The 22,593-nt window shown below is 35.3% G+C and overlaps 1 pseudogene; it reads left to right on the forward strand.

The window, feature by feature from the left end:
- The first annotated feature begins 5,626 nt into the window (after window positions 1-5,626).
- Window positions 5,627-8,557, forward strand: LOC108980842 (annotated as a pseudogene).
- Window positions 8,558-22,593: the final 14,036 nt, after the last annotated feature.

A 22,593-nucleotide genomic window follows, 5' to 3' on the forward strand; every position in this document is an offset into this window, starting at 1 on the left:
GTCAACCACTGTAGCAAAAATCTAAATTATTTTAGATTTGTCCAATTCAACGTGGGATGTTTTTTACATCAATTATGCAAATTTTAGCCAACCTTCTCATTTAGCCAAGTCAATGAGGATGCTCTAAGAGTCGACATGTTGAACCAATGCAACCAACATCAATAAATGCTTAAGATATAAAATAAATAATAAAATCTATCTCTTTCTATTAATTTAATCATTCGAAATAAGCAGTGATTTCACATGGTATCATAGCAGAGGTCTTGAGTTCGAATATTGACTCTACACTCTATCCCATTTAATTAAATATTTTACGTGTTGGGCTACCTATTTAGGGAGAGTCTGGCCCACACGTGAAGGAGTAGTATAACGCCCCGTCTATTGAGGGAGAGTGTAGAATCTTGATCCTTCATTATCAACAAGAATATCTCTTAACTCCACCAAATCATGAACATCAAATATGAAAAATATTTCCTAAAATCCCCAATAACCCAAAACAACAAAATCTGTAAAATCCTATCTCTCAAATTTCATAAGACATCTTGCCTAACACCTGAAGATTCTAAAACCTTAAGTACCGATAAAGTTATTCCTTACAATCAGCACATGTATACACCTCAAGTCTAAAGATTCTTCCCTAAAGCCCCCGATAATCTAAAACCTCATATACCATAGTCTATATAACCCCAAACCTAGCTTTTGATCAAACTTATATCAACTTCAAAATCTAAACCTTAAATCATATCCATGTCATGTCATATAGCCTAGAGAATAATCCAATCGAATCTAAAACCTCAAATTCCTAAAACCTCAGTACATACCGTCTGCAGAATCTCAAACCTCAAATCTCTTCCCTTATTATAGTATGCAGAATCTCAAGCCTGGCTTTGATACCAACTGTAATGCCCTATTCCCGGAGGTCCGGAGAGTTAACTCCCATCACTCAAGAACATCTCCAATAATCAATAATAAATAAACAGAAACTCCACAAAATACTTAACTTATTTGTTCAATCCAAAAATCCGTGTCCCTCCACAGAAATACTAAACTAAACAAAAACCTCAATAAAATAAAATAACATCTCCACAAAGACTCAAATTATTCATAACTTGACATACCAAAATAACCGCTAGAGATAAAACTACTAAATATGATCCTCCAAAATACTTGTACCCTTAGCACTCACTCATCTATGATCATCAGACTTTTCCAATATTTCCTACTCTTGATCTCCAGCTGAATCACAAAAATATATGAAAAATGTTATGGAGATAAGGGATGAATTATCAACAACTCAGTAAGCAGAAAACATATGCTAGTATGTAAACATGATCATTTTCACAGAGTTCAGAATGTAGAAACAAAACATTTCAGTTTCAATATGCAAATTTCAAAAATACATATTATCATAAAATCAGAGCGACTTTTCAAACATTTCATATTCAGAAACCAACTTTTCATATTCAAAGACTCCTTTGGCATAACATCACTGAATATCTTCATCTTATCATATATCAGAACAGAGGCCATGTTTAACCCCGTGGTAGGGTTGTGCATTATGAGGAAAGTCAAATAGAACATAAATCACCATGTTATCAAAGCGATTGCACTCAGATCGGAGACAAGGTCAGAAGTCACTATTATATCCTGTGGTAAGGCCAGAGGTTACTATTATATCCCGTGACAGGGCCAGAAGTAACTATTGTATCCCGTGACAGGGCCAGAGGTCACTATTATATTTCGTGACAGGGCCACATATTAGAGCAAAACAAAATCATAATCACCATATCAGAATCAGAATCAGAGTTAGAACAAAATTAGAAAGTCATGCCAAAGGTTTTCAGATGCCACATCATATCAAAACAGAGTATCAAAATTCAGATCATTTCACATTTTCCAAAACAGATTCAGAACATCTTCACGTCACATGCAAAATTTATCAAATTTTCCTATTCGCTCATTTTTCTCAGTTCAATAACAGAATGTCAAGAATAATCTCATGTCTATACCAGTCAGGCTAGAAAAATACCTTATTCTTGTACAAAATTTTCATGCATATGCAGAACACATGATATATGAGGTTGTATTCAAAAATTTCTTTTCAAAGCAAACATGCGTATTTTTAAAATCAACCTCGTTTCATTTTCTTTTTATACAAAGTCTAGCATAGGAACACCGCTTACGTGAACTTCTTAGCTTATCATAATTTCTCCACAGCAGTATTGAACAAAAATAAATCGTCACCTATAAAATTGTCATATAGCTCCCATAAATTCCAATTTAATTCTTAAACCTGAAATACGAACATAACATATTTTTTTTTCTAAATGTCTAGAATTCTCTTAATCCTAAAAAAAATATCATCACTACCCAATTCATTTTAGTTTATAAAAGATCACAAGCGAGGGGAGACCCAAGTGCGACGGAGACTCATCGAAAGAAGTTGTGGCGGAGCTGGGCGGACGCAGAGGTTGTGTCGGCAAGATGGGCATTTGAGCACTGATGAGAGAGAGAGAAAGAGTGAACACAGTGAGAGAAAGAGATGGAGAAGCAGTGGAACGTTCGGCGATGGCTCACCGTGAGGGACTAGGCAGAACTGAGGTGGCTCGAGGCTGACGGTAAAGTGACGACCGGCGGATTCTATTGCTCTTCTGATCGATGATGTTGTATTTCCTTGCCGTGGCTGGTGGCACAGAAACGAGTTGATGGGGACAAGGCTGTCATTGCTCTGTTTCTGGGAGGAGAAACAGAGGACAACGGCTGGGTTATCCGTTGGCTTGAGGATGACCTGGTGGCTCTCTTAACAGGTGGCTGCAATGGCTGAAGAGTGGGCTATCATGATGGTGGTAAGGGACGGCGACAAAGATGGCTGAAAGGTGCAGTCTTTGGTTGTTTTGGATGTCTTGAACGTACGGGGTTAGCAAGGCTGTTGGACAAAACAGAGGCTATGGGCTGCGGGGAGGCCAATATGGGTCTCGGTAATGGTGGTTGAAGAAGGTAGCAGTGGCTACGAAGGTGCTGCAGACAAGGTGGTGAAAAGCTGTAGGTAATGAAGCATGCTTGACACTTCGGTACATGATGGATGAGAAACATCTCTCTGTGCTTCATGGCAGGGATCAACCGAGAGGAGCTTGGGACTAAAAGTACCTAGAGGTGGTAAGGCGGCAACCGAGTCTAGGGTTGAGGATGTTCAATATATACATGAGATTGAGGACTGTGCGAAACTCTGAGGTTAACGTGTGAATATATAGGTGACCAAAAACAAACCCTAAGAGATAAGGGAAAGTGGCGTGCATGGATAGGGATAAAATGGACGTGAAATCGTGTAGAACGTAGAGTCTGAAATAAGGTAACACGAGCTTGGGCTTTTTCTGTGAATTATAAGCCTCAACTAAACTTAAAAAAATAGGTCAACTTGTCCGAAAATTTTCTCAGCTAATATAAAGATTTGTAACCTCATAATCTGTAACTCTCCGATCCCAGAGGTTCGGAGAGTTAGCTCTTAATACCTAAAAATCATTTTCCAACCATATAGTACATACTCCAATTTTCTCTATCGCACAAAATACTCATTAATTCACACCAATTACTCCAGTATAATTATTCTTAGACAATACAAAATCTTAATATAAACATCAACCTCTCAACAAATCACATCATTAGAACACAAGCTTATTGAATAAAAATCCTCAATACTCATATAAACCTTTAATGCTTAATCCATCATTCTTAACTCATATCACCCATGCTCCATATTCTTGATCCTCAGCTGAAATATTCAAATCATCTGAAAAATGTTTGGAGATAAGGGGTGAGTTATCAACAACTCAGTAAGCAGAGGACATATATTAGTGTGTAAACATTAGCATTTATAGAGTTCAGGATGCAGAACAAAATATTTTCTTTCAGAATGCAGAATCAGAATATTTGTTTTCAAAATGCAGTGTCAGAACATGTTATCAAAAATATCAAAGCGAAAGTTCAAAAATATTCATAATCAAAATTCATTTGGCATATCATAAACTGAAACATCACATCTTATCTTATCATAACAGAACAGATACCATGTTTAACCCCCGTGGTAGGGTTGCGCAAACTCCGGTAGCTAACCAAGCAGAAACAGAATGTGAATCTTCCCCTTATTCATTCTCAGAGCCCCGAGTGTGCACATATGAAAGACCACGCAAAAAATCACTTTGTTTCCAAAGTGGGTCACCAGAAACAGAAAAGTTGCAACCAACCCGAATAGAGGCCACAATTTTACACCTGTGGTAAGGTCAGAACGGAACAGAAACAGAATGTTATGCCAGAGGTTTTCAAAAAACACATCATATGATATTAGAGTACTGAACATCTTCAAAACAGAACAGAATCAGATCACAAAACATAATTTTATGCACAAAATTTCATCGCTCTCTTTTGCAAGGTTCATAAACAAAATGTCAAAAATAAGTTCATGTCTACACCAGTCATGACAGAAAATACTTTCTTCTTAAACAGAATCTCATGAGTAATGCAGAACAAATAACTGAGTTAGTTCAAATTTCTTTTCATAACCAAACATGTGTATTTTCCAAAAATCAACCTCAACTCATTTTATTTTATGCAAAGTCTAGCATAAGAACCCCACTTACCTGGACTTCTTAGCTTTTTCGAAATTTTTCTCAAAAATGTCGAACAATAATTAATTGTCACCTATAAAATAATCACGTAATTCTCGTAAATTTCCAATTAGTCACATATTTCGATATTTAATCCTAAACTTCTAAAATAACCTATTTAATTCCTCAAAACCAAAACTTTCATAACCTAATTATAAATCATCACTTTCTAAAATCATCAATATTGATTTAACAACTTTGACTAAAACATTTAAAAGTTTGACCTATTTATTATTGAAAACAAACTATAAAGTTTAATACTAGATAATATAATTATCCCAAGATATTTTAAACTAACTATAACTATTTAAATCATATCTAAAGTGTAAAAATAACATTACACCAATATTGTTTACTCTTAAAATAAATCTTTACTTAATAACATGTTAAAATACTTAAGATGTCTCTGTAAACATAAATATATTAGAGATTACTAACTCATATTAAAAGTTTAAAACACCATAACGCAACTTGTAGCTCAAAGGTAACATGTTAACAAAAACTACCTTAACAAAAACTCATGTATGTAAAAGCAAAACAGCAATTTGTGAGGCAGAGGCTCACCAACAGATTGAGAGCTCGACGGGCGGTGAGTTGGGCAATTGTCTACGGTGGTGAGGGCGGTGTTTACGACCGAAAAAAGGGGTGGCTGAGCACGTGGGGTAGAAAGAGAGATGAGCGGGAGGAAGGGAGTTCGGCGTGAGGTAGGTAGAGGTAGCTCACCGTGAAGGAAGGTGTGCAGCGCTGGGTGCGGTGGTGGGTGGTGATCGCGACGGAGCACTGAGAGAGAGAGAGAGAGAGAGAGAGAGAGCAACACGGTGAGGGAGACGGATAGTGAGGGAGAGACGGAGAAAGAGAGAACGGAAACTCACCTTGAATGGAGGAGTTGCGTATGGTGCGAAGAAGAAGGTGGCTCTCCCGGCAGCGTCGTACGTGCGGGAAGGAGTTGTGCAAAGAGCTGGGAGATGGACAGTGGCAACGTCGGCGGCTGGGCGGTAAAGTCGCAACTCACGGTGGCCGAAACAAAGTGCTCTATTTTGATGAGCAAAAATAGGGGTCTTCGGTTCTCTACGCAGGTGGCTGCCGATCTCGCGTGGGCTGGGCACAGAGGTGAAGGGCGAAGGTTTAAACGGTTGATGGTTGAGTGGATCACGACGGCTTATGGAGGTGCAGACCAGGTTCATTGGGAAGGCGGTTGTGATGGCTTCACGCGGCATGCAACGCGGTGCACATTTCACATAACAGGAAGGCAAAGGCTTCCTGTTAGGGGCTGTTTCTGTGGTGGAAAGGAGTGTGAAGCAGGAGAGATAGGCAGCAACTTGTTGGGGAAAGAAAAGTGTAAGCGACAACCCTTGTTTATCAAAGTGATGAACTGCTAAACGTGAGTATATATGTATATCTATTACACAATTGTTGTCGTGAATGTTGGGGGGATAGGGACGTTCATGCCATGGAGAAACGGACAAGGAAAACGCACTAGATGAAGTCGTGCACGATGAGAAATCTTTGGGGCTGTGCGATGAACTGTGATACTTGCAGTCGTGAGTGTGCAAGCGCTGTGCAGTCGCTTTGAAAAAATGAATAAATATGGGACCCACATGAAAAGAAGTTAATTTTTTAATAGTGGACCCCATTCTTTTTCAAAGCGACTGCACGGCGTTTGCGCATTCCACGACTGTATGTAGTATTACTCTTTAAATATTAATCAATTCCTTGATGTCCTCTGGTTTTATTCTGCTAAATACTTGAAGTTAATGCCTTTTGTTTTTTATCTGTCTATCTCCCACTGATGGAAATATATGTAACCAAAGTTCATGTTTTCAACTTTGTTTTCAATTGGTTTCTGCTTTGTTTTTTGTTTTTTCTTTCAAATCATGGATCCTAGTAAGAAATTGTATCTTGGTTAAACTGTTTACAAGAATTTGTTCAACAAGCAAGAGTTCTAAAATTGGAAGTTTACTTACCAGAATCTAACGATGTTCATGTCTCAGGCACCAAGACAGCCTAACAGCCAGATTTCTGGAATGATTAAAGAATCAGAAAGACTGGCCAGATTGTTTTGTGAGAAGAAATGGCCAATTATGGCATTTCTTGATTCTCATCATCCAAACAAGCCCGAGGAACCATATCCTCCTCATTGTATTGCTGGCACGAACGAGTCAAATCTGGTTCCTGGTATTTAGTTTTGCTATCTCTTTAATAATTCCTCGTCCAATTTTGTTCCTTGTATGTGCAGTGAGTACATGAAACAAGACAAATCTTTGCAGTTAAAATGATTGTTATGTTTTTTGCAGTGTTGAAAATGTTTAGATTTGGGTTTCCAAAGAAGACTACTTTTATCAGTAATGAATGAGGCACATATAATTTGAGTTTGACATCATTCTAAATTTCTATGTATGCTTGATAGAAAAGCCAATTTGAGATAATATTGCAACACCTTAGGTTAATATCCCAATGAACGATTCATATTATTATGTTTTTAGATTCACCTTAGGTTTCATTCTATGTAGTTTTCTTAATGTTTGGATTTACCTTTCGCTTTGTAGTTCTACATGATTTCTGTCTTAAGGTTTAGAGGAACATCACTTTTTCATGGCTGGATCCTTTTTTTTTTTTTCGAAATGGACTACTAAGTGCTTACACACTCTAAGGTCCGGTTTCACAAACCATCTCAATTCTTCTTATCTAATCATTACAACTTTTTCAAACTTCTAAACAAAATAAAAAATAATAATAATTCAACTATTCAAATATCAAAATAAAATTAACATTAAAAAATTTTATTCTAATAATATTTTATTTAATTTTCCTCTTGTCTTATCTCACATGTGTAACAAGCGAGAACTTGTATATGGAGTTACTCTTCGGCGGTTGTTCCCCCTCCCTGTCGGCCACTTTTCTGGGATGTTTCACCATGGTTGTTCTGTTTTTTGGATATTGATTATACCTTGTTAAAACCCTCCCAAGTTTGCCAACATGTTGTGTTAAACACATGCTGTAGGAATAAACTTCCCTCTCTTTTACTCTGATCTGATGTTGGTTTTTGTTCCACTAAACTGCAGCTCTGTGATGGATAGAGAATGAACCTAATGTAACAATAAGGCGCAAGGACTGTTTTGATGGATACTTGGGTTCAACTGAGGCTGATGGTTCCAATGTTTTTGTGGATTGGGTGAAGAAGAATCAGATCAAATATGTTAGTGCTTGAGACAATTCCTTTGAGAGCTATTCTTCCTAATTGTTTGATCTTATTAATTACCATGATGGATTTGTGTTGATGAAGTTACTGGTTGTCGGGATATGCACTGATATATGTGTGCTGGACTTCGTATGCTCTACATTATCGGCAAGGAATCTTGGGTTTCTCACCCCTCTACAGGATGTGGTGGTGTATTCTCGGGCATGTGCCACATTTGACATTCCTCTCCATGTTGCCAGAGACACCAAAGGGTCTTTAGCTCATCCCCAGGTACTACTTCATTAATATTAAGCTTGTCTTCATATCTCCAAGCAATAATATGTATTGGGATTACTCAAACTTCCTCCAATACTCTGTCTTCACATAGAACAAAAGAGGATCGAATTTAAACTTGGCTCTTCCACAAATGTAGACATCATAGCAACTTGGAAACATAAAGCACTAACTACAGAGAATTTGAAATAGGAATTAAAAAATAATGTCTTCTTTGCAAAGCCAATAGGAAAACACTATATACTACACATTGGTTTCATTTCTATCATAGAAATGCAATTCGAAGGCTTAAAGATGATGTTATTGTGTTACATGCATGCAGGAGTATATGCATCATGTTGGGCTCTACATGGCAAAAGAAAGGGGAGCAAAAATAGCGAGTGAAGTGTCATTTGATGCACCAAAGATAACAGCCAGGCCATGAGCTAGGATAACAGAATTTATTTGCTCCCCCCGCGCCCCAAATAAATTCTAAGTAAAAAGATTCATTTGGAGTGTATAATAAACTAACCAAAAATCATCAAGGCGACTAACTGCTTTTTCGGCCTCCCTGCGCAACCGCTAGGCAAAGTCTGCCAACTTCAAGTAATTGGTATCAGCCTTGCAAAGTTCATCCTAGATGGTCTTGTATTAAGTCGTAATGGCTTTCAATTCACCCCTGGCAGTATTGAGTTCAATACGACGTTTGGCTCTCAATTAGTCAGCCGAATTGGCCTCATGTAGTGATCGCCACCATCTTTCTTAAATCAGGCGAATTACCGCTTGTTCTAGCACAGCCACCAACAAGCGTGAGCTCGGTGCCAGCTCTTCCTCCAACATCGAAACAGCTGGGGCAATATTCCACTCAACGTCTAAATTATGGTACAACTCATTCTTTGTCTTTGCCAACATGGATCATTTAGAGTCTAGAGCCCCTTCACTCTTTTATCTCGACCTTTGCCACAAGAATCTCAGTGTCTTGCTCTTGGGAGCACTTTCCTAAATAGCTTCTCAGCTCTTCTTCTCCGCCATGGTCTATGATACAGATTGGAGTGCCCCTCAATGAATGCTTAGGAGGCATCCACCTTCTACATCACGGCGGACCGGCGTAAGAGATGCACCCAACCAAGGATAATAAGCCCTACAAAGGAAATTACAATGTCAGGCCCAACGAATAAAACTGGAAGGTAAGTCAAATAGAGTATGATCGAAACATGAACTAGGGCTATAACGCCCCGGTCCCGCACGGGTCGAAGAGTTACTTCCTATCACTTAAACTCACATTTCAACAATATAAATATAGACTCCAAATTTCCAATATCATACAGAAATTTCGATTCAACCTAATTTCCTCAATATAACAAATTTTTCAAAATGCCTAGTCATCGTAACACAATAACATTTCTTAATAAAAATCGCCAATACTCATAAAAACTTTCTATGCTTAATCCACTATACTTAAATCATCTCACTCAATACCTCATAATCTTGATCCTCAGCTGAACCATCAAAATATCTGAAAAATATTGTGGAGATAAGGGGTGAGTTATCAACAACTCAGTAAGCAGAGAGCATATACTAGCATGTAAACATGAGCATTTATAAAGTTCGGTATGTAGAATAAGACATTTGCTTTCAGAATATAGAAACAACATATTTACTTTCGGAATGCATAAACAAACTTGGTACAAAACATCAGATCGAAATTTTCAGAAAAACAAACTTGTTCCCAAAAAGAAAATCATTTGGCATATCCAAACTGAAACATTATATTCATATCATCTCATAGCATCACATCGGGACAAATACTATGTTTAACACCCGTGGTAGGGTTATAAACTATTATTATACCCGTGGTAGGATTATAAACCACCATTATACCCGTGGCTGGGCCGTATACCATGTTTCACCCCCGTGGTAGGATTATAAACCACCATTATACTCGTGGCTGGGCCGTATTCCATATTTCACTCCCTTAAGAGGGTTATAAACCACCATTATACCCGTGGCTAGGCTGTATACCATGTTTCACCCCCATGGTATAGTTATAAACCATCATTATACATGTTGCTAGACCTTAACAAAAACATAATGGAACATAATCAGAATCAGATCACATTCAGATACAGAATCAGAACTTCATGCTAAGGTTTTCAGATGACATATCATATCAAAACAAAATACTGAATAGTTTCAGATCATTTCACATGTTCGAAATAAACAGAATCGAAAACATCTTCAATTATTCATAGCAAAAACTTTTAAATTTTCATATTTGCTCTTTTTGCATAGTTCAAAAACAGAATGTACAAAATTAGCTCATGTCTACACCAATCATGACAGAAAATACTTTACCTTATATTGAATTTATGCATATGCAGAATAAATATCTGAGGTCGTTTTCAAATTTATTTTCCAAAACAAACATGTTTATTTTCAAAGTCAACCACATTTCATTTCTTTTATGCAAAACTAGTATATGAACCCTGCTTACCTGGACTTTTAGCTTTTCTTAATCTTTCCACAATCGTGTTGAAAGAATACCAATCGTCATCTATATAGAATACTAAACGTTACTAAACTTCTAAAAATGACTACTAAAACTCTCCATCTACTTAAATTCTTACTACGAAAATATCTTTTGATAACTATCTAGTTATCAGAAATCTAATAAATATATCATCATTAAAAAAATAATAATCTTAACTTATTATAAAATAATTTTATCAAAAATGGCAAAACATCTTAGATTCTTTCTGAAAATTACCTTAATTATATTTAGACTCATCTCTCTATAAACTATTATTAAAACAATAATTTAATACATCCAACATATAATCTAGTAGGAAATCATAAATTTCTTAATCAATAATAATTCATAAAATATTCAAATTCAAATAATATAAACAATAAAACACTCATTTAGTAAAATATACTTAAATCGATTTTAAAGCATTTAGAATAAAAATAAAATCTTATTATTTACTGATGAAAATAGTTATAACAATTATTACTATATAACTAAAATCTTGGATCTTTAAATATTATCTACATGAAATTATAATTTGACACTAAACATGACCCACATGAAACATCTCAGATAAATCAAACTCAATATTAAAATAAACATCAAATGGCAAGAAAGCATACTGACTTATAAACTAGATGTAGTAATATAAATATATTAAAACAATTTCTTTACTATGCTTTACAAATGCTATACGATAAAGTATTAAAAGTGGTTTATTTATACTATTGAACAAATCTTCGATATGAACCAAAAACTAGAAATGAAAATACTTATGAAAATGCAAACGAAATACTTGAGAAATACATGAAAACCGTGTGATAAAGTCTGGGCTCACCGAGAGAAAACGCCAGGGATGACAGAAGCAATGGCTGGCTAGGTCGACGGTGTACGACGTGGTAGGCACTGAGAGAGAGAAATTGAATGAGAGAGAGATGGAACGTCCCGAGAGAAAGAGAGAGTGGGAGTTACGGACCGTGCAATGGAGGCTGCAGTTCAACCATAGAATCTTGCTTCGTGATTTGCGGTGGCTCCACTAGCTAGTTCATGGCTAGGCAACAGCGCACGAACCGCAAGTACTAGGCGGCTTGCATGGAGGCAAAGTTAGAAGGAAAGCATGCTCTGTTTTTGGCAAGTGAAAACAAAGGCCTCTTAGCGTGAGATGGTGGCTTGAGTTTCACGGTGAAGGGTGGCGGCAAAGTGGAGCTCTTGTCGTGAAGTGGTGGTTGGAAACTTGGGAACGTGGGAGGCTTGCATGGTGGTGGTGTGTACAAAACAGTGGCTTGCGGGCCCATCTGTGGAAGCCACAGGTTGGCATGATGGTGGCTGTGCGGGATGGTTGGCGGTGCTGCAGCAGTGAGTGATGGCCCTGGGCTACGGTGTCTGCATGGAGGTTTGCAGTGAACGACAGAGACTCTAAGAGAGAGAATTGAGAGACAGAATCGAGAGCTTGAGAGATATGGATAGAAAGAGTTTGTTGGGAGAGAACTTAAAAAGGAGAAAAAAATAATTACAGAGGCGTGGGGGGGTGGTACTCAAGGTGGAGAGGGATTCGGAGGTGTGAAAAAAAAAAACTGAATGGAAATGGATAAGAGAAGTAATCGTCGAGGTCAAGAAAAGAAAAAAAAAATTGGAAAGGGACAAAGCTTACCCAAAACAGTGTCGGTTTCTCTTCAAGGCTAGGCTTCCATCTGGTTTGGGCTTGGGTTTCACAGTGGAACCGGGTGTTACAAGGGCAAGAAGTGTCCAAAGTTCCTTAGTGATCTTAGCAACCAAGGGATTCGAGGCAGGGGGCCCGTGAGGATGGAATGATCCCAGGCAAGTCGGAATCTCCCGAAGGAAAAATTTTAGAAGAGAGGGAACAGCAGGGAGCCTTTGACTTGGCGATACCTCCCCAAAAGAACTTTCTCTAGGGTGAAACCTCTAGTGAGACCTAGGATGAGTGGAATCATCCACTTAGCAGGACACACAAAGAATACTTCAAAATTCCTTACCTCACCCTCACATGCCAGATAAGTGGGAACAACGTTAGTCATTAAGATTGCTGCTTTCCACAAAGACACAACACTCATTAGCTCTAATTCCCAATGGGACATCTTCCACCGATGTTACCTCTCACTTGTCGGCAGCCATAGGAATGCATGTTAGAGCACCCCCATCTGCAGTAACCTCGAGAATGCCTAGTGTGTATCCTCCCTCCTCAATCTCTAACACCTAAAAGGAATCACTCGAAGCAAGAGATGAAGAGTCTGACGGAGAAAATCTCTTAAATAAAGAATCCAAAAGGGTTTCAGGGAGTGAATCTGGAATTGAGTCAAAGAAAGGTTAATCCAAAAATGAATCTATTTCTTGGGCACCCTACCCAATAACATCCGCTAGGCAATCAACATTTAGTGAAAGAGGTGGTGGTGGGCCGCCCTTAGGTATTGTGGTGGCAAAAGTAGGCAAAGAACATCTCGCTGAAGGGGTGGCATCATTCCCATTGGAGCGAGCAGAGTTGCAACAAGCATGTGGTCCACTATGTTGTCTCTAGCCCTTGGCAAAGGGTCTCCTTCCTTTAGAGTCTGAAGCACAGTAGAATCAAAGAGTTGTGGCCCAAGATACAAGATTGACTTGGCATGACCAAGAAACAATCGATATTCTCTAGGGTCTTAACCACGTTGTAACTCATTGAAGTTGGGTTTTTCATTACCTAGATGCTATCTAAACATGGCGACTCCCCCTAGTGGGGGCTACCTCGAAAGTGGTGACAATCAGGAACATAACTCTAGGTGAACCTAAATGGGAGCTTGCGGTGGGTAGTCTCACAAGCAAAAAACTCCAAACCGTCTCCCGACACGAAGAAAAGCTTGTAGCCCCGATTTTTTACATGAGAATATCAGGATGGTAGGTGGATGACTCGGTAGTCAATACAAGAATGGAAGCTTCATTGATTCCCGTCATGTTGCTTCACACTATGAGCTCACGATGGTTAAATCTAGGTTCTCCATCCTAACAGCCTGAAGGGCTTGCCTTCATACAACATAACAGGACAACAATATCCTCCAAGTGTTGGGTAGTATCTAAGCGAGAACCAACCCAGATAGTCTAAGCTATCTAATATGGGACGATGAAAAAGAAGCCTTAGTCTCATCAAGAGCATCTCGATATACAACCCAAAATGCTCAACAACTCTTTCTAGTTTGCTCTGCCACTGTGGGAGTCATGAAGTATCAGACATATATATTCTAGGATTCCAAACCATTCTCTTACGGAGTCCAACTTCTCCTGAGTGATGGTCACTTTCAATGACTCTCCTCGAAAGCTACAAGGCAGGTAGAGTCTACGCCAATTGCGATTCTAGAGCCATGCCCAAATGCATTCTTGTGAGTGCAGTCTGGAGACCAACACGAACAAGAAAATCGGGAGGTGTTTCTAGCAGTGTTTTCGAGAACCATGGAGAATGTAAAGCGAGAAGGATTGAGAGAATAAGGGTTGATGGAGAAGAAGAACAACACAATGAAAGAAATAAATGAAGGAGAATAATAAGATAGAAGGAGAGAAGAAAAAGGTTGATGGTTATAGAAAGACAAAACATCGAGATTTGGGGGAAACTTAGCCAAAGGGGAAGTGCCACATCGTAAAAGAAAGGAAGGCATGCCGAACACAATCATGGGATCCGCATTGCTCGAAGTGAAGTGTGAAAATGTGTCGGGCGAACCATCGACTCACACTAGGAAAAATGTTTTTCCAAGAAGAAGGGTCATGATAGGACTTAAAAAAAATAAAAATTCTCATATTCACACTTGTGGCAAGAATCTGTATGGTAATTATTACGTAAAAAAGGCAAGAAAGAGTTGAAACCAAGTAAAACACTTCATTTGGGAGACTAGCTGATAAAGCTAGGAGTCATTGTGATTGACTAATAGTCCCACTTGATAAGGTTTATCTCATGAGAGATTCGTGCAAATGAAATAGGTCCAAAAAAGAACCTTACACTGGTGGGACACTATCATCTCTATTGTCATGTTCAAAAGGATGGATTTTTCTTTTTGGCACCTCGAACCCTATAAATATCCACTTAGGTATGCAGTATAGAGATCTAGATACATTTAGAGACTTTAGCTTCTCCCGCTGATGTAGAGAGATTAGAGTTGACAATTGAAAAAGGTGACTAGGTATATCTCAAGGTATCTCCCAAGAAAGGGGTGAAGATATATGAGCTAAAAGGACAACTTAGCCCAAGATACATTGGACCTTACCTAGTAGTGGAAAAAGTAGGCCCAGTGAAGGAATTCATAATGTGTTTCACAATTCTTTTTTAAGGAAAAATTCTGGAAACCAACAACCCCGATTAATTAACCCAAATTTAGTTTTATTGTGAACAAATCTCACCTATGAAGAGAGACCAGTACAAATTGTAGACTCGAAGGAGCAAAGATTATGATCTAGATAGTATCATTGGGGAAGTTGCAATGGGGAGATGTAGGAAATAAAGAGTTCAAATGGGAAAGTGAGCAGATCACCCAATAGCAGTTCTCATATTTAATCAAGTCATAATGAGTGCACTGTAATGCACAAGGCAAGGATAAATCAGGTAAATCAAGGAAAGGAGTAAGGCGATAAGTAAGCCTCTAGCTTACCCCTTTGGACCATAATAGTTAGAGCCCTCAAAACCATAACCAGGGTATGAGAGAAAAGAACTCTACACGAAAGGCAACGCTATCACCCGAAATAATGTGATGGTTCTTAGAGGAATGACACGAAATGGCAAGGTTGGAAGCCGAATGCCGGCAAGTAGAGGAGGAATGCCACCGGGATGAAGAGAGTACTCAGATGGAAATATCTCTAATAACGGAGATGTTGAACCATGACAGTACTGCTAGGGCAGAACGTGGGGAAAAACGAGTGGTATCGGAGCGTGACGAGTGAGAGAAGAACAAGGGTGAGGATTTACCAACGTTCCACTATACTGAATCTAGTGGAAGAGCTATGATTCGAGAGAGCATAACTGGCGGGTGATGCAGAAGTAAGAGACAGAGGAGACAAGAGGAGGAAGCTCTTGTCCCGATAGTGGATGATGAAGGTTTGTTAACGAGTCAAGGTAAAGGAAGGGATGTGCTTTAAGTGGTATCGACGGAAAACACTAAAGAACACCCTACCTCATGAACATCTTATAGTGGGATGATTGAGATCGAATGGTTCCTATTCAAGCATGCATGGAGTCATAAGGATATCTAGTGGTCCCATTCTATAAATGGCTTAGGATAAAAGCTAAAATCTCACTTTTGATATACTAAGTGTTGGATCTTCTTTGAAGTTGAAATCCTCAAATAAAGCGAGTGACTTCAGGAGAGCGATGGAAGAGGAAGAACAAAGTAGCGCCGTCGTAATGAGTGTACTACTGTGAGGTAGGTTAGCTTCTAAGACAGTACTGAGAAATGCGTGGTAAATGTTGTGGGTATGTCATGGGATTTGCATTGCATATTCTATAACCTTTCCTTTTTTTTATCATGAGTAAATAAATATTTTTCTTCATTATGTATACACAATTATTCTTACTTTGAGTCTGAATGCTCAAATTTGTGATGTAGTGATTTCGGGTGAGTGTGTGTGGTTATTTTTACTTCAAGAGTCTTAACGTGTGTCAATCATCATGGATAGACACTACAAGAAATCAGACATTTTCCAATGCTCAAAATCATAGCAAATACACATATTAATCGCTGCTTTTGCTTATTTTCGGCAATTTTTAAATCACCACAGATTCTATGAAATCCTAAAGTCGTTTTAGATCAATTTCGACGATTTTCAAAACTAGCCGGAATAAACACTTTTTCGGCGATTAATTGTCAACACAAAATGAACAAAAAAATGCCGGTAGAATTCATAGTGGTATCAGGTTCCCACATAATCCCCGAAAAAATTAATAGCAACGAAAAATTTCATCACAAATGCTCAATTAATCACCGCAAATAATCCATATTATTACCAGCGATATCATACTGTCGCCGCCATTATTTATTTGCCCGAATTGTTATCGCCACTAATGTCAACTTATTCGCCGTGATTATCTTTGATCATTTTCAATGATCCTCATCTTCGTCACATTTGAAGTTATTTTCAACAGAGGAAAAATTGCCGCAAAAGTAACCTTGCTGCCGCAAAAAACTAATTGCAACGATTTAGCTTGTCGTCGCTATAGATATCTCCATGTAAGATTAGTTTTTATGTGCATAAAAATCGCCGCAATTGAGTTTTTGCATCGATTATTTAAATCACCGTTGACTAGACTTCATTCATGTTCACTCTTTTCGGAAATCAATAATCGCCGCAAAGCTTCTTTGATTTTATTTATTTTTTACCCGCTTCGCCCAGAGAATTTGGCTGGGCTTCATTTTCACACTTCATCTAATGGAATACAATTTATTTTATTAACAATATATTTATCTTATTTCAGATCAGTCACTCAAACAATATTACTTAAAACTGAGTGACTGACCTGAATTAATAAGATAAATATACTGTTAATAAAATAAACTGCACTTAATGTTGTCAAGTAAAATAATATTGTTTCATTGCTATACAACACTTATAGTGTTTATCCAACATTACCCATGTCTTATGATATTAAATACTTAGAAAGAGGAAACATAAAGGAAAAAGATTGAACTTTCATTATATATACCTTGAGAACATGTAGGATTCCATTTTCAAATCTTTGAGCACCATTTCCATCTAATTTAATAAATTAATGACATTCAATTCATCCATTGAGGTGGGGAATTCACATTAGTGTAGTTATGGGCTATACACTGGGGTGGACCAATCAGAACCCAAATTTTACAACTTAACTACTAAATGTTGAGAATACATCATTCAAATTAGGGTTGTACACCGATGGGTTCGGCGTTGGTTTCGGCGCAAAACCGAGACACCACCGACATCTGCCATGGGTCTATTGAACCAGCCGAAACCGATGGTTTGGGGAGAGAAAACCGATCATATCGGTCTCGATGTGCGTCGATGCGGTCTTCGGTCCACCGTCGGCATCTTCTGTGAAGGAGGAGGAACTGAGGAAGAGTGAAGAAAGTCAAGAAAAATAAGTTTTTAATGATAGTCAAGAAAATTAATATCTCATTTCTTTGAAGGGTATTTATAATTGGGTGGCAATGGTGGAACCACGTTGATCTTTAATTAGAGGCCGGACCCCTCCCTTTTAAAAAACAAAAACAAAAACAAAAAATCCCTTTATGCTCTTCAAAAATATATTAAAATTTTAATATACATAAAAATGTCTATCTCTAATTTTTTTCCTACATTCCCTAAATTTTTTATAATTTTTATATATTATCTATTTTTAAAGATGTGGCTTTTATTTAAGAGAAATAATAAATTTATTAATATGGATGCCAAAAACTTTTACTTTATAGTATTAGGCTTCTTCATATGAAATTCAAAATAAAAATACAAAAAAATCATTTAAGGGTAATTATCTATATTAAAAATAGTAATTGATGGAGTAAGAAAAAATTTATTTAAGGTCTAGTTTATAACATTATATTCTTAATATTACATGAGATTTTACATGAAATTTTATAACATTATATTCTTAATATTACATGAAAATATCTAGATTTTACATGAAATTTTATAAACTAACTTACATGCTAGAATAAAGATGTGATCTTTTCTATGAAAAAAACATATATACTCTAAATATTTCACTACTGAATATTATTAATTCCACAAAACATTGTCTTTCGAAATCTAAAACAAATATTAAGTTGTGGTTTTTGAATTTTATTTCTATGTGAATGTAGCGGATTATTGATATTTAATTTTATATATAGTTATATTTTTATATTTTCTTAATTTTTTTTTTTTTTACATAAACGTGTTAGAAAAGTTGATGACCACAAAACATTGTTGGTTCGGCCACTCTGGGATGGAGGCAACTTAATTATATATCGGTGTCATGGAAAAAAGTTGAGATTTACAGAAATGATATGTTAAGCTTATGGAGTCAGTAATATTGTATTATGGACATGATAGATGCTAGCTCGGTAAGATTTATATTGCTGAATTTTAAAATGACTTCAAAAGTTTAAAAATATTATAAAGATAGAAAAAATAAAATAAAATAAATCCGTAAGAATTGAGTAGAAATTAATGGCTCACACCTGGACAAGCAAGGTTGACGAAGACTTTGTTTCACACAGTGACACATGTGCCTGCCAGCTCTTTTCCAATACGAATTATTCTCTCGACTTTTGTGCCAAAATGAAAAAGAAAGCCAAATACATTTTCATGTTTGGATTTTAGCGTGGAAAGTAATAGAATCCAAGATTTTTTGCGATCACTATTTTCAACGGATTAGTTGATTTGGAGAGAAAAATGAGATGAGGTAATTTTAAATAAATTAAATAAAATATTATTATTTATTATTATTATTTTTTTAAGATTTAAAAAAATTAAATTTTTATTATATTTTATATAAAAATTTAAAAAGATTATAATGATGAAATGAGATATAATGAATTGAGAATTTTTATATATCTAAACCGGATCTAAGAGTCTACATGTTGCACCAAAAATACAATGTAACATCCAACTTTGTAAAAACAAAAATATCAGTTAATTTACAGTGTCTGCACATTAGAAGGAGAGCACTTTCTTTACTTTTTGTTGATACACATGCTAGGAATCAAATCACTAACCTATAATTTAGCCCTAAAATTTAAATATATAATCTCCTAATCAACATTTTTCAAGGCACTTCCCACAAAAGGAACATAGAAGTGGTCTATAGCTAATATGGTCAAGAAAATTAATTATTTCTTGTTTGAAATAGTCAAAAAAATTAATATCTCATTTTTTTAAAGGGTATTTAATTGGGTGGCAATAGCGGAACCACGTTCTTATTAGGGCCTCTCATTTTTTTTAAAAAAAAAAAATCAAAATATCCTTTAGATTTTATTCCTAATTCTATAAATATAGAAAATGATCCCCAAAAAGATTTTAATCCCTTTATGCTCTCCAAAACTTTATAAAATTTTAATATACAAAGAAATATCTCTCTCTAATCTTTTTTCCTACATACTCTAAATTTTATATAATTTTTATATATTATCTATTTTTAAAGATGTGGCTCCATTAAAATTAAATTAAACTAAGCTAAGAAAAAATAATAAACTTATTAATATGAATCTTAAAGACTTTTATTTTATAGTAATAGGCTTCTTAAAATGAAATCCAAGCTGAAAAAAACAAGAAAAATTATTTAAGAGTGGTGATCTCTATGAAAAATAATAATTGAGAGGTTTTATCATCTAGATTTCATTGAGTTAAAAAAAAAAATTATTTAAGATCTCGTTTATAACATTATATTCTTAATATTATATGAAAATATCCAAATTTTACATAAAATTTAATAAATTAACTTACATATTAAAATGAAAGATATGATATTTTCTATGAAAAAAACATATATAGTCTAAATATTTCACTACAAAAAAAATAATGGTTGAATATTATTAATTCCATAAAACATTGTCCTTCGAAATCTAAAACAAATATTAAGTTGTGGTTTCTGAATTTTATTTTTATGTGAATGTAGCGAATTATTGATATCTAATTTTACATATAGTTATATTTTTATATTTTCTTAATTTTTTATTTTATTTTACATAAACGTGTTAGAAAAGTTGATCGCATCAAAACATTGTTGGTTAGGGCACTCTGGGATGGAGGCAACTTAATTATATATCGGTGTCATGGAAAAAGTTGAGATTTACAGAAATAATATTTTAAGCTTATGGAGTCAGTAATATTGTATTATGGATATGATAGATATTAATTCGGTAAGATCTTTATTGTTGAATTTTTAAATAATTTGGAGAGTTTAAAAATATTATAAAAATAGAAAAAATAAAAAATAAATAAAAAAGTGCCGTAAGAATTGAGTAGAAATTAGGATTGTGATACCTAACTCCCAACCGGTTTATTCCTCTTTTATCATTTATTCTATATTTCAAATTTTTTATTTTTTTAAGTATTTTTTTAATATCTTTAATTATTAAGAAAAAATTAAAAAAATATATAATTTTATTGATAATTACTTTTTTAATTATTAACTAAAATAAAAAATTAAATATAAAAAAGGAATAAATTATTAATAAATAGGAAGTAATCTTTTCATTTTCTTAGAAATTAATGGGCTCACACCTGGACAAGCAAGGTTGACGAAGACTCTATTTGCACAGTGACATATGTGCCTGCCAGCTCTTTTCCAATATAAATTATTCTCTCGACTTTTGTGCCAAAAGGAAAAAGAAAGCCAAGTACATTTTCATGTTTGGATTTTAGCATGGAAATTAAAACAATATTAGATTTTTCTGCGACCACTATTTTCAATGGTTTTAAGTGCGGGACTGGACTGGATAGTAAAATAAGATAACATAATTTTTTATAAATTAAATAAAATATTATTATTATTTTAAAATTTAAAAAATTTTAATTTTAATTTTATTTTATATAAAAATTTTAAAAAAAATTATAATTATAAGAAGATATAAGATGAGTTTAGAGTTTTTGTGTATCCAAAATAAACCTAAGAGCCTACATGTTGTACCAGCATGTAATGTAGCAGCCTTTATTTGCTCTTTGTTGATACACATTCTAGGGGTTAAATCAATAATCTATAATTTAGGTTAAAGATAAATCGAAAATCAAATTAAAGGATTAGGTTAAAAAGAGATAAGGAAATAGATTCAGACTCTTAAAAAGAAAAAGATTTAGACTCTTTAAAAGAAAGAGCTTCATAAGGTAAGTTGGACTTAATCACTCTAAAGAAATAAACCTCTATATAATGCAAAGATCTCCACAAATTTGACAGTCTCTCCATAGAAACTTCATATGCCAAACTCACCACACATAACAACTCTAAAAGATCTTTCCTAAATCTCTCAATTGTAATGTGAGATATGTGAAACCATGATAGATTGTAAAATCGCTTATTGTAATAGATTTTGTCCCAAATAACCTGTATGCGTAAAATTACGCCGAATCATATTAATCTTTGTTTCTGTTTATTAGTTTTTATTTGTTTATTTATTATTTATTTTATATATAGATGAATATAAAGAATATCGTATCGACGTTCGAATCATTAATATAGGCTGAGGGTCATTTTTTCCTCCCTTCCAATTTGTTGTATAAATTAAAGCATTAATTGTTGATGTTGTATGTGGGATCAACTATTCTTCTACGAGTAATTCTACATACAACCGTGAAATGCGTAACCGCCGCGTAATCGCTTTGAAAAAGAGTAGGGTCCAATATTAAAAAATTAATTTTTTTCATGTAGGTCCCATATTTTATTTATTTTTTTCAAAGCGATTACGCGGCGGTTACGCAATTCACAGTTATAAGTATATTTTCTCATTCTTCTACATCAAAATTGGAAAAAATATATTTTTTATTGTTGAATGAGTTGAAGAGTTTAAAAATATTATAAAGATTGAAAAAAAAAAAAAGAAGAAGACCCGTGGGATTTGATTCATTGAGTAAAGAAATTAAGAAGCTTGCATATACAAACGAAGACTTTATTTTACGCTCACACATGCGCCTGTCAGAATGCATATCCAGAAGGTTGACGAAGTCTTTATTTTACGCTCACATATGTGAATGTAGCGAATTATTGATATCTAATTTTACATATAGTTATATTTTTATATTTTCTTAATTTTTATTTTTATTTTACATAAACGTGTTAGAAAAGTTGATCACATCAAAACATTGTTGGTTAGGCCACTCTGGGATGGAGGCAACTTAATTATATATCGGTGTCATGGAAAAAGTTGAGATTTACAGAAATAATATTTTAAGCTTTTGGAGTCAATAATATTGTATTACGGACATGATAGATCCTAATTCGGTAAGATCTTTATTGTTTAATTTTAAAATGATTTAGA

This window comes from Juglans regia, chromosome 6 (assembly GCF_001411555.2).
Source record: "Juglans regia cultivar Chandler chromosome 6, Walnut 2.0, whole genome shotgun sequence".
Taxonomy (NCBI): Eukaryota; Viridiplantae; Streptophyta; class Magnoliopsida; order Fagales; family Juglandaceae; genus Juglans; species Juglans regia.